Below are 17,082 nucleotides of genomic sequence, written 5' to 3' on the forward strand. Positions count from 1 at the left end.
ATATACTATATACTGGTTCGTATCGTGGTTCTCTTAGAGTACTTGGCGAATTACTGGTTCTAGTGGTTCGGACAATCGTTCGTGTCTTTCTTCACATGTGTGTGGATTGTCTTGAAAAGAGATGCGTGTTGATGATTGGGGCTTTTTTGTTTGATTATTTGTTGGTGTTGTTGGAGGTTTTTGGGACGTTGTTGGTGGGGGTTGATGTGGTGGTTGTTGATTAGCAATTTTGGAAAGTTTTGGAAAAAATATTTATTTATGAGACAGTTTTGTGTTTTTTGTAATATTCTTGAATGAAAAGTATTAAAAGTACTGTTGATAATGCAAAGGTTAGAATGGTCTTTTTTATACATTTGCAAATGGTCATTATGAGGGATGTCGATAATGTGAGAAATTTTATAAAAAGAACAAAAAAAATCTGTTCTACTGAATAGATGTTGGAACATTTAGATAGTTATTTGAAATATCGTACCTGAGGAAGTGGTCAATGATTTTGGAAAAATTAACGTAGGTTTGAGCTAGGGGATAAAAATTGATGAAAAAGTTGCAAACAATTATCAGGTAAAGGATAAATACTTCTGAAATGTCGGATATGAAAATTTTACAAGGTTTGAAAAAAGGTTTGAAAAAATATTATGAAATTTGTTGACTGTTCGAGAAAGAAGCATTTGAAGAAATGATTCGTTTCGTCGAACTTTTTTTTTGTTTTTTGAGGCTAAGTTTGAGAGTGGTCGGTTTAAATATTGGTTTTTTGACAAGTGCGTTAGATTTCGACAATTTTTGATAAAGGAAGGTTTGGAGGGCTCTTAGGAGTCTTCCTGGTTTTGTTGTTGTTTGTTGGATGATTGGGGGTATCTAAGAGATATTCGTACTTTAGGCTAAATGATCATGTCGATTTTGTTCTTTTAGGCTTATTGAATATTTTTGCCTGAGGGGTTTTTGGTGTCTAAGTTGGCACAATATGATTGATCTTTGTACTGCTTGGTACAGGAGGGTTGTATTATTGAGACTTTGTTTATTTCAGGTGTCAATGTTTAGCGGTTTGCTTATTTTTGACCTCGAGGTCCTTAGTTATAGTTAGAGATTGGCTTGAGGGTGATTGTTTGTCGACTAAACAAGTCGTGTTAAAAATGAGCTGATGATTTGGAAAGGTTTCTGATTGGCTGAATTTGTACTAGTTTGTTCTAGTGCTTTTCAATTTGAATTTTGAGAAAATGTTCGATTCATGAAAATATTTTCAAGAGGTGAAAATGGTAATTATTTTTAAAGTGTCTTCTGAAGTTCAACTTTCTTTAATATTTTAGATTGTGGGATGAATGTTTTGTAATCTTTTCGTGGCTGATTTCGAAGTCGCGATGATTGTCTTTGTGAAGATTTTTTTTTGATCTTGTGGTACATTTTTTTCTTTTAATTTTTAAAAATGTCTTCCTGTTTGAATTATTTTTTTTTATCTAAACCTTTTGATGTTTGTTTGAGAAGTTCTTCTTCTTTTTGATCTAATGGTTTTTGGATAGGGTTCTTATCAGTGCTTTGATTTTGTTCGTGGTCTGAAATATTTTGAATAACTTTAAGTCCTGTTAAAGAGTATAATTGAGTCAGTTCGCAAAGAGCGTACTCTTTTGGATAGTAAGGAAAAAGATTGTTTCGGTGTTGAACGATTTCTTTTTTGTTTAGGCCTGTAAGTCTGTATGTTACATCAGTGGGTTTATCAATTATTTGATATGGTCCTTTTCGGAGTGGTTGTAGTTTTTAAGAAATTCATTTTTGTGTTGTAAAGTTTGGAATTAAAACATATGTTCCAATTTTTAAAAGTGCTTTGAATTTTTAAAATGTTTTCATAGGGTGATAGTCCTAAAGTTGTTGTTATCTGTGAGTTATAAGCTAATGGGAATAGTTTTACATCTGTTGACCATTCAGTATATCATGTGTCATTTCGTTAATGATACATCTAAGATGTTCTTGTAATGAACGGTTCATGCCTCCGACTAATCCATTAGTCCAAGGTGCATGAGATATACGTGGTTTGTGATCAATACTATATAAATGGCATAGTGTAATGATTTCGTTGTTTATAAATTCAGTGCCATTATCTGTGACAAGGATTTCGGGTAAACCGAATTTTGCTCTCCAGTGTTCATAAAAGGTTGTATATGCATAATAAGCATTACAAGGAGGTACTGGGTTAAATGTCACATAGTGTGTGAATGCATCGACTATGACCATTATAAATGAGTTTCCTTCTGAGGATGGTGATATTGGTCCTTTTGTATCGAATGAAACTCTGTGATTGAAGTATAGACTTTGTCGAATAAAGTCTTGTTTTTCTGCAATTTGTTTTTGATTTGGATATGGTCTGTTTAATTGACATGTCATGCAACCATTGCATGATACTTTTATCCAAATTGGTGCATTTGGGAAATAAAAAATTTGTATAAAATTTGAGTATGTTTTATCAGCTCCTGAGTGTCCTTTAGTGTGTAAAGAGTGAGAGGTATGAAAAGCTATAAGCATCATACTTAAAGGTAGGCAGGGTACTTTGATATCAGATGTTTGGTATTCTAGAATATCTGTGTTTTTGTTGATAGAGGTATTGTTAAACTTTCTGAAATATCTAAGAAGGGTTTTCTTTCCAAGAATAGTGATATCGGCTTTCATTGGCTTGGTTTTATATTTGTGCCAAGATTTTGATTGTCTAATAACTGGGTCAAAATTTTGATGTTATTTTAATAACTCGAGCGTTTTTTTTTCTGTTATTGGGAGAAAAAGGTTTTCAATTTAAACTTTTGATAGAGGTATTGTATCCTGTGGGCCATAAAGGTTAAAAACGTGGCTTATTTTATATTTTGAATAATTATTTGGTGGGCCTGATAAATTTATATTATCAGTGAGGTTTGCTTTTTCTATTAAAGGGATTAGATCTTTTTAATATAATTTTTTTTTGATTGGTTTTTGCTGTGTGTTGTTTTTTATCCGTGAAGAGTATGGTATCAGTTTGAATGTAAATTTTCCTAGTTGATCTATTTCGTAGTGATTGTTTTGACAATCTAGATATAGTGGAAAATGTTGTAGATTCTTTATTGGTGATTGGTCTATGTCAGTTTTTACTGCATATTTGCATTGTAATCTTGGTGAAGTTTTATCTTTTGCAAGGAAACGTTTTTTATTTTGTGGTATTTCAACTGTTGTTTTTCTTTTTAACAATTCAGTTGGTGTATTTCGACTGAGAGTATCGGGTAGGGCCACTTTTTTTCCTGTTGTCCAAACTATATGTAAGTTTGAAAGTTTCATTAAAATTAGTTGAAATCTACAAAATTAATGGTTTGGGTTTGATTTTTGTGTAAAAAGAAAGATTTTTGGTTTATGATCTGTAAATAAAACTGTTGGATGTTTAGATCCGAGTATTATAAATTCATTTTCTGTAAGTGTATATGTTATGGCTATGCATTTTCTCATAAGTGTAGAGAGTCTAAGTTCAGCTTGTGTGGATAGTCTAGAGTTTGCGGAAATGAGGTTCATTTTATTTGTTCCATTGTGAGGTTGTAATAATGCTGCGCTGATGCCAAATTTGAGGCGTCGCACATGGCCTAAAATGGTTGGTCGGAATCTCGGATAGTGTTTGATAATTGTTCAGAAATAAGAGCTTTTATTTCTTCGAATCGTTTCTGATGTTCTGTTTTCCATTCAAAATTATTTTGTTGTCTAAGGATGTTGTAGAATGGTATTAAGTATAACCGCATTTTATATACGTATTTAATTAAGAAGTTCAACATTCCAAGAAATTCTTGTATTTTTTTTCTTATTCGAAGGTGGTTGGAAATTTTGGATTGCATCTATGCGAATATTTAATGGAGTTATAGTGTTTCTTTCTATAATATGTCCAAGGAATTTTACTCGTGTTAGAAAAAAGAGTAATCTTTCCGGGGTTGCTTTCATGTTTTCTTGTAATAATGTTTGATGATATATTTCTAAGACAAAGAACATTTATTCTTTTGTTTGTGATTGCATAAAGACATCGTCTAAATATGTGATTGACTTTTTATTGAGTATTAGTGGTCTGAAAGTTTTACTCATAAATGCTGAAAATGTTGCTGGTCCTATGGAAATTCCATAGAATAATCTGTTGAATTCGTATTGTTGATTTCCAATAACGAACTGTGTTAATCGTCTGGATTGTTCGTCTAACAGCTTTTGACTTTCAACACTGTTCATATCTGCTTTTGTGAAATATTTACCGTTTAGTTTTGAAAGAATGACTCGAATTGGTTCAACAGGCCAATTACATATAGGTTCATTATTGAGTGAATTGAGGTATCTTGCATCCAGAACTATTTTTAATGATTCTCGTTTTGCTAAAACAATTTCTTCTTTTTTTACTGGAGAAATGATTTCATATTGGTTTAGTATTTCAAGTAATCAGTTAACTTTGTCTTGTAAGTGAATTGGGATTTTACTTGCTCGTTGTTTTTTGACAAATGCGTCAGGTTTCAGAGGTAAATTTAGTGGTGAACTTACTTTCCCAACATCAAATTTAGATGTTGCGTAAACTTTTGGGTATTTAATAATAAGTCAGCTAATTGTTCAAATTCTTTTTGTGTTGTCTGAGAGTGTTGGAAATTGAACTTTTTGTTAAGATTTTTTGTTGTTCTTCCGTGTATTGTGATATTTGAAGTGTTGGTTTAAAGTAGGGTGTCTTTGTGAAATAATCGGTGTTTTGTTTTTCATTGCTTAAAAAACTATTAATTGACAATTCTGGGTCAAGAACTATCGATTGACATATATCTAATAGTTGTAAAACATTATTTACTCTATACGCTTTTTCTTTTGTGGGAGAAATTGTTGCGTTAGTTTCACAATAACCTAATAGTCCTAACGGTAAGATTATTTTATGTGGAGAGTTGTTTTATATATGTGAAGAAATCATATCTGAACTTGAGTTTTTCATGTATTTGATAGATGAAAATGTTACTCGGAAATTTTTTTGAATTGGTCTGATTTCAAGGTCAGACATAAAGAGATGTTGTTTGATTTGTTCTTTATCATATTGGTGAACTTGTTTGATCGAGAAGTTATACACATTTCCTGATGGTGGTTTCGGGGTCTTCCGCTCCTGATTGTATTTAGGATAAAATTTAGAGAAAAATGGTGGTTGTTTGTTTAATCTTTGAAAAAATGTTAAAATTGTGTTTTTCATTCTTGTGTATTGATCTTATATATGAATTCTACTATTTACGATATTTTTAGTTTGTATATATTTAGTAATAAATGGTATTCCAATAATTTTATGTTTTATATCTGTGATGTGGAAGGTTTGTTTAAATGATTTGCTCATGAGTTCGTTTTGTTCCATTGTTCGAGTGGGAACAAGGAGAAGTTGGATTTTCCCATAATTTGTTAGGGTTGAACCTTGTGCGGTTGCTAGTCTGCTTGTTGTTTTGAAGGGTGTTAATTTCGGATGTAGATTTTTTATTTCATTCCAAGTCGCAATGTTGATGATATTTGATTCTGCTCCGGAATCTATTTAAAAAATTTTTCAAGGTCTGGTGTTTGAAATTGTTTGGACTTTGGACTTTCTAAAAGAAGTGGCATTGTCCATGTTTTTTCTTTTTGTAACTGCGTTTCCTTAGATATGTTTTGATAAATGTTATTTGTGCTTGAGCATTCTGTGGGTTTTTCTTCAGTTATTTCTTCTACTTTTTTTTATTTTTTCCTTTGTTCTGTTTCTGGTTATAGGTCTTGTATACTATTTTAAAAGAAATTGATCATGGTTTTGATAAATACGAGAACATATCGGTTGTTCGTATATAATAGGTTCGTAGTCATTTTCAACGTGTATCAAGTTAATTGAAATTGTGTTTCCTGTGTCACTTTCACTGTCTGTGGATTCGCAATTGATGTGATTTAATTGCAATTCTGTGCTTTTGTTATTATCAATACCAGGGGGGTTTGGTTGAGTTTCTTCACTTGCTTGTACTTGATTTATTTGTCTTTGATGTTAAGGTGTACTACTTCTATAATTTTTTTGTGAATTTTGATAACGTGTGTTTTTCCTATATGGTGACTGAGAGGAGTAGTATCGTTGTCTGTTGTTATAACTTGAATTTCTATTGCGTGAATTATCGCGTGATATATTTTGATAATTGTTCTATTTTGATCTGTGATAGTTTGATCTGTTGTTAGAATAACCGCGTGATCTGTTATTTTGATATCTAGGATTTCGATCAATTGAATCGTTTCTATTCCTATCATTGGATTAATTTCTATTTCTATTATATGAAGAGTTTCTAGATCGATTATCTGAATAATTTCTATTTCTCGAATTTGAATGGGAACTGGCATCAAACGAAAATTTAGGTTCGTTTGAATTTGATCTTGAATAGTTATTTCGATATTCACTATTTTGACTATTTGATCGACTATATCTGTTTTGTGAGAAATTAATTGTGTTTCTTTGGTATGGTGATCTTCTTCTATAATTCCATTTATAGGGTGATTGTTGTTTAGAGTAATTGGAGTTTTTTGGAAGTTGTTTTCCCGAACTATTTTTACTATAAATGTTTTTGTTGGGTAAATTTTGATCTTTTTTCATGAATTGATGAAATGATTTACTTGGTTCTCTATATTTTTGTGGTTTATTTTGGTTATTTTGTTGTTTTTGTCTGCATTCGGCAAGGCTGTATCCGTATCGTCGGCAATAATTACACCATTTTCTGAATGATGGTTTGCCTTTGAAATTTGGATTTTTCTCGTAGATGTTCAAGATTTCAGTGATTTTTTCAGATAATTCTGTATCAGATTCATTAATATTGTTTATTTGTGAAGTAATGGTTTGGATGTTGTTGACATATTGTAACTTTAAGTGTTGTGTTTCCTGTAGTTTCATAGTGATCTCTGCTTGTTCTAGTTTATCTACTATTTTTCTAAAGTCTAAATCTGGTTCTCGGATTGAGGAAGGATGTAATGCTCTCTTTTCATTGCTATCATTGAGATTTCTGTCATCTTTGTATTTTTGTAATCATGAGTATTGAGTGAGTATGATTTTCGGACTAATGTTTCTATTCTTACTGCAAGTTGTGTAATTGTTTCATTTGGTAGTCTACGAATCTCATCGCATAAAACTCTTTGATGTTGTTTGTTTCTTTCTGAATCAAACATCTTTGAGACTTCTTTTGTGAATCTTTTCCAATCTATTTATTTTCAATAGGTAACACTGAAAACCATTTTTGGGCTGCGCCATCAAGTGTGGTTTGGATTAAAGCTGTGCTTCTATGTATCCAATTTTGATGAATTGGCGTGTTTACCGGTTCAGATCCTATATTTTAAATTAAATTTGCTTTTACTGCATTTAGGTAATCTTCTACAGGGTATTCGGGATCCGTGCCTGAATACCATTAGTGGTTTCTATGATGATATTGATGATCCATCTATGATGATCCATTAGTTATGGATTCATAGTCATTTGTAGTGATTCTGCGGCATGTAGCATTTGAGAAAAGTTTGTATTTTAATTTTTTGTTATTTCATGTTGTTGTAAATAATATGGCAGTGGAATTTCGTTATGCATTTGAGTTGGCTGTTATGATTGTGTTTTAACTGAGTTTTGTTGTTGAAAATTTTTGTTGCAAACTGTTGGGTTATTTCTGGGTTGTCGTGTTTGTTCATCTCGTGTGTATTGTTCAAAAATATCTGTTAGGTCAATACTGTAAGAACGAGGTCTTCGGCTTGAAAAGGGGTAGTTTTCACTTTGTTCCTGTGAAGATCGTGGTTGATCTTGCAAATTTTCTGAATTTGAAGCCGTTTATGTTATTTTTTGATTTTTTGAGTATGGGTAGTTCTGAGTAATCATATTAAAAGATTAAAAGCATTGTTGTAGCGTTGGGTTTTTTAGTTTTGGAGCTGTAAACTTTGGTTGAATAGGTGAAATGCTTCGTTGTGCTTCTGTTGTTGTTATTGTTTCAACAATTTCTTCGCTTACAAATTGTGATGGAGTTTGTATATCTTGTTGTGTAAGATTTCTTGTTCCATTTAAGTTGTCATTATATATAAATATAGAATTTAAACTATTATTTCCTGTTCTTTCAGGAAAAAATGAATTATAGTTTAAAGGTGTTGCGTCAATTGTAAGTGGCTATACTTTAACATATTCTTTCTCAATAGAGATAGTGCTAAATGATTGGCTTAATATATCTGTTGGTTTAATAAGAAATAATTCATGAGACCATTCAGGATCCCAAACATAATCTGTTTGTTCTGCTAATATGGTTTCGTCGTCTGTATTTTGTGGTCTAAAACTTTTTCTTGCTTATGCAATAAGATCATTATTATGACTAAAATAAGCGATTAAAAACCATGCTAAGATTTTTGTAAATCGTGTTCAACATGTTGTGTTATTTCATTACTTGTTAGTTCTCCTCGGATTGCTTTTAAAAATTTTGAAAATATGTGTATTTCTTGTCGTACAACTGTATGTCGGGATGATTGAGTTATTGAATCGCTTTGAGGTTCTTCTATTTCTAAAATAGATATATAGCTATAGATAAGTGAGAATACACCATTTGTGAATATTGAGTTTGCTCTTTGTGAGTTTTGATATTGTATGCTTTTGATGTATTGTGTAAAAACATTTTAAAATTCAATATCTACATCATCAGTTTGAATGAGATCTTTGTCATGAAACTCGTTTGGTGATTTAAATTCTATTGTGTAGATTCCTTATTGTGATGTGAGACTTTATATAACTTTGAGGTAGTGGTCAAGAAGTTGTCTTTTGATTTTTACATCCGGAAATTCTCTTGTGCATGGATTTTCTCCTTTTTCGAATAAATTTGCGATTAAACTTTGGCAGAATTGTACCTGTCCTCGAGCTTCAATTAATGGAGCTATTAAGAATAGAAGTACTGAATTTTCTGGGTTATCTTCATTTCGAATCAGTTTTATGTTGAATGAGTGTTAATGTGTAATTTTCAAGGTGACTTTTTGGTTAATTCCAATTGTACAAACGTATTGGTTTGTTTGTGTAGCAATTTTTAATTCTACGTTTCCCTTTTATTGATGCTGGTGACGTGGTTTCTGAGTCAGTGAAATATATTTGATCGTCAATTTGATGGTTTTTGTTTATTGAGTCTTTTAAATTGTGAAGTTCTTGTAATGCGGTTGTTTCTGATTCTGAGACTGTGTATCTTTGTTTTGAAAATTTTTTTACAATAATTTTTTTTTGTTTGTTAATTATTTTCTTTCTTAGGGTTTGTCTTTTTGTTCTTGTGTATCCTACTGATTGTCTGTGTTGTTTGATTACGAGGTCGTCGTTAATTGAACAATTGTACGTTATGATTTTTTGTTTGTTTCCTAAATTTTCCCTTGACATAAGGCTTAGGATGATGGATGCAAAGTTTGGATTAGTGATTCTAATGTCTTGAACTGTTAGTTGTTCCATTTTTTGTAGTTAGCTTAACTTGGGTCGTATTTATTGGGTTGGAGAGAAAAGCGTATACCAATTCGTGAGAATGATTTTTACTTTCTCGTGAATAATTCTAAGTTAAGATAGACTTACCTAATCCAACTTGGGGGTTGTGATTTGTGATCAAGGCTTGGAGAATAGTAAATCGACATACAAGGTTCAGGTATAATTAGAATGCAAGTAGTTTGTTAGATACTATTTTATGACTTACTAAGTCTAAGTGTTTTAGCCTGAGTCATCTAAGAGGAGGTGGATCAAGTAAAGGATGAGTAACCGAAGTTCTTCACTGTTTATAGTAATTAAAATGGTTAGTTTTTTTGAAAAATATCTGTTAATTCTGGGTCTTTGATAAGTGTTGGGTAGTAAATCGACGTTTGAGTTCGTTAGACACTAAATAAATTGGGAGGGGAGAACAAAATTGTTCTATTTGATCCAAGGATAGGCCTTGATGATCAAAAATTTAGATATTATTCAATTTAATTTAAAGATCCAAGGGAAGCCTTGATGATCTGTTATTTAGAATGAAATTATATAAGTGAAAACAAGGATAAGTATTGATAGTTTATTGTTAAAAGGTTTGGGTTAAGTTTTAGTTTTGATGGTTGTTAGTTTTTAAGACTTGCTGTTATGTTTTAGGTGATGAAGCTGGGATGAAGAGATGAATAATAAATACTAACGATGTATGATTTATACTAACTAATTTTTGTATTTTATATTCCAAAATTTTTTTTCAAGACATTAATAATTTACAGCTGATTTAAGGAAAACGGCAAGTGTTGTTTTTATCAATCGTTATTGTACAGTTAATAGGTTTAGCGCCATGAAAGGTTATTGAAGATGATTATTCAAAGTTTTATGTCAGTAAAAGAACATTTAAATTTACTGCTGGAATTATTCTGAAGACAAAAGTTTGATCTCGTTTTAGTCGTTTTATCATGAAATCGATTTGTAGATTTCTTCCTAGTCGTATGTCGTTTCTTGCTCCACTTCTTCGTCCAGTACCGGGTAGTTATCGTATTGTTCGGAATATTGGATCTGATCTATTGAGTCGTAGAGACATATCTACTAAGTTCTTATCATATAACATTTTTAAAATGTTGTATTTGTCTAATTCTAATCGAATTTTTGTCTAAGTCTAGGTTATTTAAGGTCTGTTCGAGACTTTTGGTCACACCAGATGAGTTATGTATCTTGTACTATACTCATAGAGTAATTCCACATAAGGTACACCGTCTGCTCGTCACTCTATCTTATTTTTGGGCGGATAATTTTGTGCAACTTCTTAGTCCAATACCAATCTTAATCTTACTCTTATATCTCCTAGTCTCAATAGATCTAGTGTACACCGGTTTGCGCGGGTTAGTTCCAGAATGAGAACAACTGTATTCTAAGTTTAATTCAAAATGTTCTGGTGTTGAAACTACAAGTAGTTTCAACACTTACAAATAAGTGGGTTGTTAGTTTGCTGGATTATGATTGGTTAGTATTTAATATTTTATAGAGATAAAATATCATAATAATAACCAATGATAAATACTAGTTAAGATCTGGTTCCACCACGTCTGTCATTGTAAATTGATGTTAAACAATTACTTTTTTGGCTGTAGAACATAATTCAACTCGAATCTAGAAAGGGCTGACTGTATATCAGGGTAAAAACCTGAACGTTAGGGCTGACCCTTAACTGATATCCAATATTTTATTCTAAAAAGCGTTGATTTCCATCATTAAGTTTTAAAACTTGAGTCACAAAAATTAATAGCCAATTAGCTTACCAAATTTCAGCTCGGAACAAATTTGTGGGTGGAGTAATTGTTCGTACTACGTTTTTAGCATCATAGTTAATCTACACTTACTCTACACTCTCCAAATTTTTGTTTTCAGAAAATGGTTAGAATCAAAAGCTACCTAATTTATTTATTGCCGACTTTCATCGAAAGCCTGAAAAAAAAACTATTTGAATCGACTTATATAGATAACTTGGGGTGCCGGACAATAAACCGACGGGGCTTCCAGCCGAATTGCGAAGTTAGGGACTGCAAGCCAAAAATTTTGTCAAAAAGTCATGAAATATGATTATTATGAAAACTATTTTGAAGAGTTTCTCAACTTCATGAGCTTTTTTTTTTACAAGTTATTGACTTTTTTAAATAATTTTTGAGACTCTAATTGATCATTGAGAAAATTAAAAAATTAAAATGTTGCTTCAAGGGTTTTTAACGTGAGTAATTTATCACATTTCCGCAATTTATCTCAACTTATCCAATCAAATCTGGCTGATCTATCTATTTGATGCTACTCATAAGTGGTGCATTGTGATGAAGAAAGCTTACTATGAAGAAACTTTACTTAAATTTTCAAAACTGAGCATTTTCCTGGTTAAAGTTTTGTGTTTGAAGTGCCCTTAAAGTTTAAATCTCATTACTAGGCCAAACTGTGCATTGTATGCGGATTCCACAACAGGCCAAATTCATTTTTGTCGCGGAATCCGCAACATTGCTACTTTTCTTTGATCTTCTTTGTTGTTTAAGATTTCACAAACAAATACCTAAAACACTGTACCGCTCAAAATCTTTTCGAAAAAGCAAGTTTGCGGAATCCGCAACCGTGTTTGCGGAATCCAGAACAGTTTGTGGAATCCACAAACAAAGAATAAGAGATGTGTATAGTAAAGTTCAGCTGTTGTGGGATCCAAAACTGTAGGTGGAATCCGCGAGTAATAAGCGGAATCCGCAAATTTTAAGTGGAATCCGCAAATTGTAAGGGGAATCCGCATTTTGTTTGCGGATTCCCTTTACATATATGCATAAATGTAGTATAGCATTTAAAATTATATCTTTTGTTGACCAGCTGGTCACCAGAAAGTTCAATCTCAATTACTACATTGATCAACTACCATTTGAAACACCACAAGCTTGGTCTCAATTCCTGTCAACCCAATTTCGATCTCAAATCCTGTCAACTTCAATCTAATCTAAAATCCTGTCAACCCAACTTTGATCTCAATTCCTGTCAAACATACCCAGCCTCGATCTCAAAACTCAACAACTTCGATCGCAATTCCTGTCAAACTCTCCACAAAAAACGAGGCTACCTTTAAGATAGAGTGATCCCTTTAAAGTAACCCGGATCCCTTGAGAATAAGACATTTAAAGCTCTAAAATTAGCTCTAAAGTTATTCAAAAAGACGTAGCATCATATATTCAAACAAAAAATTGACCATATGATTTGATTTCACTTTCGACTCATCTCAAATACTGCCATGATGAATTCACTAGAATCGGAATTTACTAGATCAGTATTTTTGGTTGACGGAATCCCGAATACTGTCTAGTGTTTGGGGTTATGCAGTGCACTGTGTTTCCAAAAACGCTCAACCCAAAAACTCCAAATATTGAATTTATTCGGTGTTATGTATCCAAAATACAACCAATGATTTGAGATTTGCTTATGGATTCCGCTGACAATGGTTAAGCCCTTCCTTTTAAATTCCGCATTGCTATATATAAGAATTCGAGCTCTAGTTTTTAGTGTTTTTAAGCAAGTTCAGTAATAAACAAAATTCGGAATGCACTTATAGTTTACGGAATCCGCTTACATTTGTGGATTCCGCATACATTTTGTGGAATCCACTTACACTTGCGTAGTCAAGAACAGCTAGCAATATTCGCTTGTTGCGGAATCCGCGATACAAAAACTGTTCCGACAAAAAATTTACGTTACAGTTGTTTGTACGCGGAAATAACGGAAGTTTTGTAAGTGGTAACCAGTTACACTTTGGAACATGTTGAAAGATTTCTCTATGGACTCCAGAAACACACAGAGACAAAAAATTGTGTGCCTATCCAGTGCACAGTTTGGCCTCGTAATAGTCGGTTTGGAGTCCCTTCGGCTTGATATTTCGTCGGCTTGTTGTCTTAGACCCGATTACTTGATATCTATACAAACATCCAACCTCAAATAAAATCAATTGGTTTTGTTATTTTGGTTTGCAATCGAACCATGAAACTACCTACAAAATCATTTGACTCGGGTTGTATTGATTCTCTGAATATACTTAGATAGATATTGCCCACAGACGGAAAAAGAAAATGAATTGAAATGACATTTTTTTTAAGTTTTCGCAAATTATCTTTCATAAACCTTCACAATATTCAGATTTGGGCACATTTTTATGCAAAAAAAAATCGAAATTTCAAAAAATAGAAAATAAAGTTCTCAAAAGGTCGTTTACAAATTTTTTTTAAAAGTAAAGCTGTGGAGCAATAAAGCTTTGAAACAAAGAAAGTGATCGTAGTAATCATAAGTTTCGGTCGAATCGTTGAAATTTGCCGGAAGTTAGGAAAAGACCGTGCCAGATGGCAACGGTAAATTTGACAATTTTAAAAATATTTATGCAACTACTGGAGAAGGAAAGTTTTTTATTGCTTGTCCTCAGGTTTTTAAAGTTATTTTTATAAAAATTTTATTGAAAGACGAAATTGCGATATGATGATAAACCAGGTATAATTCACTTTTTTCATGGGTTATAAACTCAAATTCCAAAAATTAATTTACAATAAACAGCTAAATAACGACTTGAACACAGTACGAATCTTTTAAAGTGCCCAAAAATAACTTGAAAGTAGGTCAAAGGTTTTAACGTTCAAAAGCCAATTTTGGGAACATAAGTTCAATATCCCATCATGATTGATGTCGAGTGGCTGTGGCAGTTTTGTTTGCCATAGTAAAATGAAACAAAAGAATGTTTTTTCCTTATTTTAAACAACAAAATGTAAAATTGAATCAATGAACAGCATTGAGTTCCAAGTATTAATTGAAATTGATTTTAGTTTTTGATGGCTAAACTGTGTAAAACTATCACAAGATGGAACTAATTTGGTTTAAAAACAATTTGAGCAGTTCTTAGGGGACACAAAACGAGCAATTTGAATGCGTTTGAAATCAGTTTTAATCCATATTTTTTGTCCAGGCATCTCTGATTAATGACCCACTAATTTTGTCAGGTCGAGTAGGCGATATACTTAAGAATTCCTGAACATTGTGCTACTTTTTTTACAACGCCGGGAAAAAAACTTCATTTTACCATGTGAATCCTTAAATGTGCAGAGCCAATGAACTATATAGTACAAAGTGGAACTTTTCGTGAAGTTCCAAGATCTCATAAATAAAACTTGATCAACTGGAAAAAGAAAAAGTTAAGGTGTAATTATCATGGAAAAAAGCCCTTGCAAAAATAACGGGTAATTTCATGACGATAATTACATAATAGAGCTGCAAGAGCCGTTTCACGAGTGTCAAAAGAAATTAAAAAACTAAACTAATAAGGCTATAACTTTCGACAGCTTATGTGCCAAAACATGTATTCATTCAGGCGCGGATCTTGGAATTTTTCGAGGGGGGAGGCGGATTTTCAAAAAAATTTGAAAATTTTGTCGAATTTTTTTTTGAGTCGACCAAACCACTATAAAGACTGTAATATGACTAAATTTTGTGCGCCGCAGCCAAATTTTTGATAAAAAGCCCAAAAAAGGCGTTTTCAGGCATTTTTTGGAAAATTTCGACCAAATAATTGCGTTTTTTCGGCGCGCGCTCTCCAATTAGGATAGACTGGCGCCGCTGGCGCCTTTAGAAAAATTTTAAGGTCAGTCAGCCACAAATAGATATCTCAAAATAGTACAAAGGGTGAACCTTTGGGTCGGCGGGGGTCGAATTCCTGAGGGAGGGGGCGTCCGCCCCCCGCCCCCCTCCTCTAAATCCGCTACTGTATACATTGTCAAGTTTCTTCATGAACAATAATTTCAAAACTTTTAATTGAAATCATTAAAACTATTATAAAATCCAATTTTTTGCTAATAGTCCAAGTTTTTTTACTACTACTAATTCTACTAAATTTTCTCTTAAACATTTTGTAACACTAATTCCGAATCAATTTTTAATGAATGAATAACTTAAAAACAAGTGCTTGGAACCTTACCTTTTCTCTCGAAATCCAGCTATTTACATATATCCATTTTAGATAATGACATATGCTCGTAAAACTCACAATGATTTCTTCGATTTGTATCCAAAAAAAATGAGTTATCAAATATCAGGGAACATCAACACTACTTCCTGTTACAGAAACCCAAGAACCAACAGAATTTTAAATTTCACTTTTTCTCATTCTTCAGTTCCGCCCTAAATGTCAATCTGTGACAGAGAATCTATTTTTTGCAGACTTTTGGACTTTGAATCTGATTGGAGAAAAAGTATGAAGTGTTTACTGAAGAGAAAGAATAAATATATATATTTGAAAATTTGAAAAACATTTAAAAACAGCTTTGAAATAGCTTAAAAGATACCTCGTAAGCTGGTAATAGGAGTTGAAATGCTACTTTATAATCACAATTCAAAGAATCTATAAAACAGATTATAAATCTTCAAATTGTAGCAAAAATAATATGAAGTATATAGCTTTTAATGACAAATCCTATGCTCACCAATGCAATTTTACAAATTAATCGTTTTTATAGACGTCTATTACTCTACTTGAGCTTCGACAAAACGACGCTTAGAAAATTTACCCGATTAATCTGAATATGAAAACGAAAAAGGGATCACACTTACCTTTTTTGCTTCGGCTTTGTACTGTTTTAAAGTAAAAAGGCAATTAAAACTGCATTAAGCTCACTTTTCAGATTAGGACTAGAGAAATAATCAATCGGCACATTTGAGTGAGGTATCATCAACAAAAGCAACTGTTTCCCCTGCCGAGAAAAGTGCCTCCGAGGCAAAATGAACAATAACCGTAAATTTGTCACTCTTAATGAAGACAGTTCGCGTCAACAAGGGGGGAAAGCCCGTAAAGTTTTAATGAACTCAAGGAGGACTCCAAACTTAATGGGCAAAAAGTTACGAACCACTTTAAATTTCAAGTCGCAGCTATGACCTGAACTATCCAAGGAAATCCTCCCAAAATTGATTACTTCATTTCTAAAATTTTAAATTCAAATAGCTTACAAAATCATTATGAAAAACTTAAGAATCATGAAAAAACTTTATCGTAGTTTTTTCTTGTTCGAACGAAACTGTAACACAATCATTTTGAACAGCGAACTCATGAACGAACAAACAAAGAAAAAAAATTTTTTTTTCAAATAAAAAATTTATAATAAAAATAGAAAATGCAAAAAATTAAACACATGACTCTCACGTTGGGAGTATCTCCTCCCCAATACAAATTTCCGAGTCTAATATTAATCAAAAATGTAACCAACATTAAATACAAATGGGGGAAAACGGAAGATACGTAAAAACCTCCCCTAATATTCATATAAATCAATTTATTTATTTTAAGCCTCATTGAAAAGTGAATGGTTTTTGGCTATAGAATTCAATGCAAACAAACGCATTCAAAAGCCTCTGATAAAAAAAAATCAATTTCTTTTTATTTTGTTGGAGCATTTTGGACAACAACAGATGAAGCATCAAAGACCAATTAAAAATTTTGTAAAATTGACCAAAATAGATTTTAAATAATTGAAATTACAGGAGCTTTCTCTCCTATCTATCGGTTATTTCGTCAACACATTATTTAGTAATCGTAATTGCATATCAGACAACAATTTTTTTCAAAAGGTAAAACT

At 32.2% G+C, this 17,082-nt stretch overlaps 1 long non-coding RNA gene across 1 annotated transcript in view; it reads right to left on the reverse strand.

The window, feature by feature from the left end:
* Nucleotides 1–15,603, reverse strand: part of LOC134839567 (uncharacterized) — an 85,987-nt gene extending 70,384 nt beyond the window's left edge. Inside the window, exon 1 of the long non-coding RNA XR_010162391.1 lies at nucleotides 15,432–15,603. This is a non-coding gene — a long non-coding RNA (uncharacterized LOC134839567). The remainder of the gene's footprint in view (nucleotides 1–15,431) is intronic.
* Between the last annotated feature and the right edge of the window lie 1,479 nt (nucleotides 15,604–17,082).

The sequence above is a fragment of the Symsagittifera roscoffensis genome, chromosome 2 (assembly GCF_963678635.1).
Source record: "Symsagittifera roscoffensis chromosome 2, txSymRosc1.1, whole genome shotgun sequence".
NCBI classification, from domain to species: Eukaryota; Metazoa; Xenacoelomorpha; order Acoela; family Convolutidae; genus Symsagittifera; species Symsagittifera roscoffensis.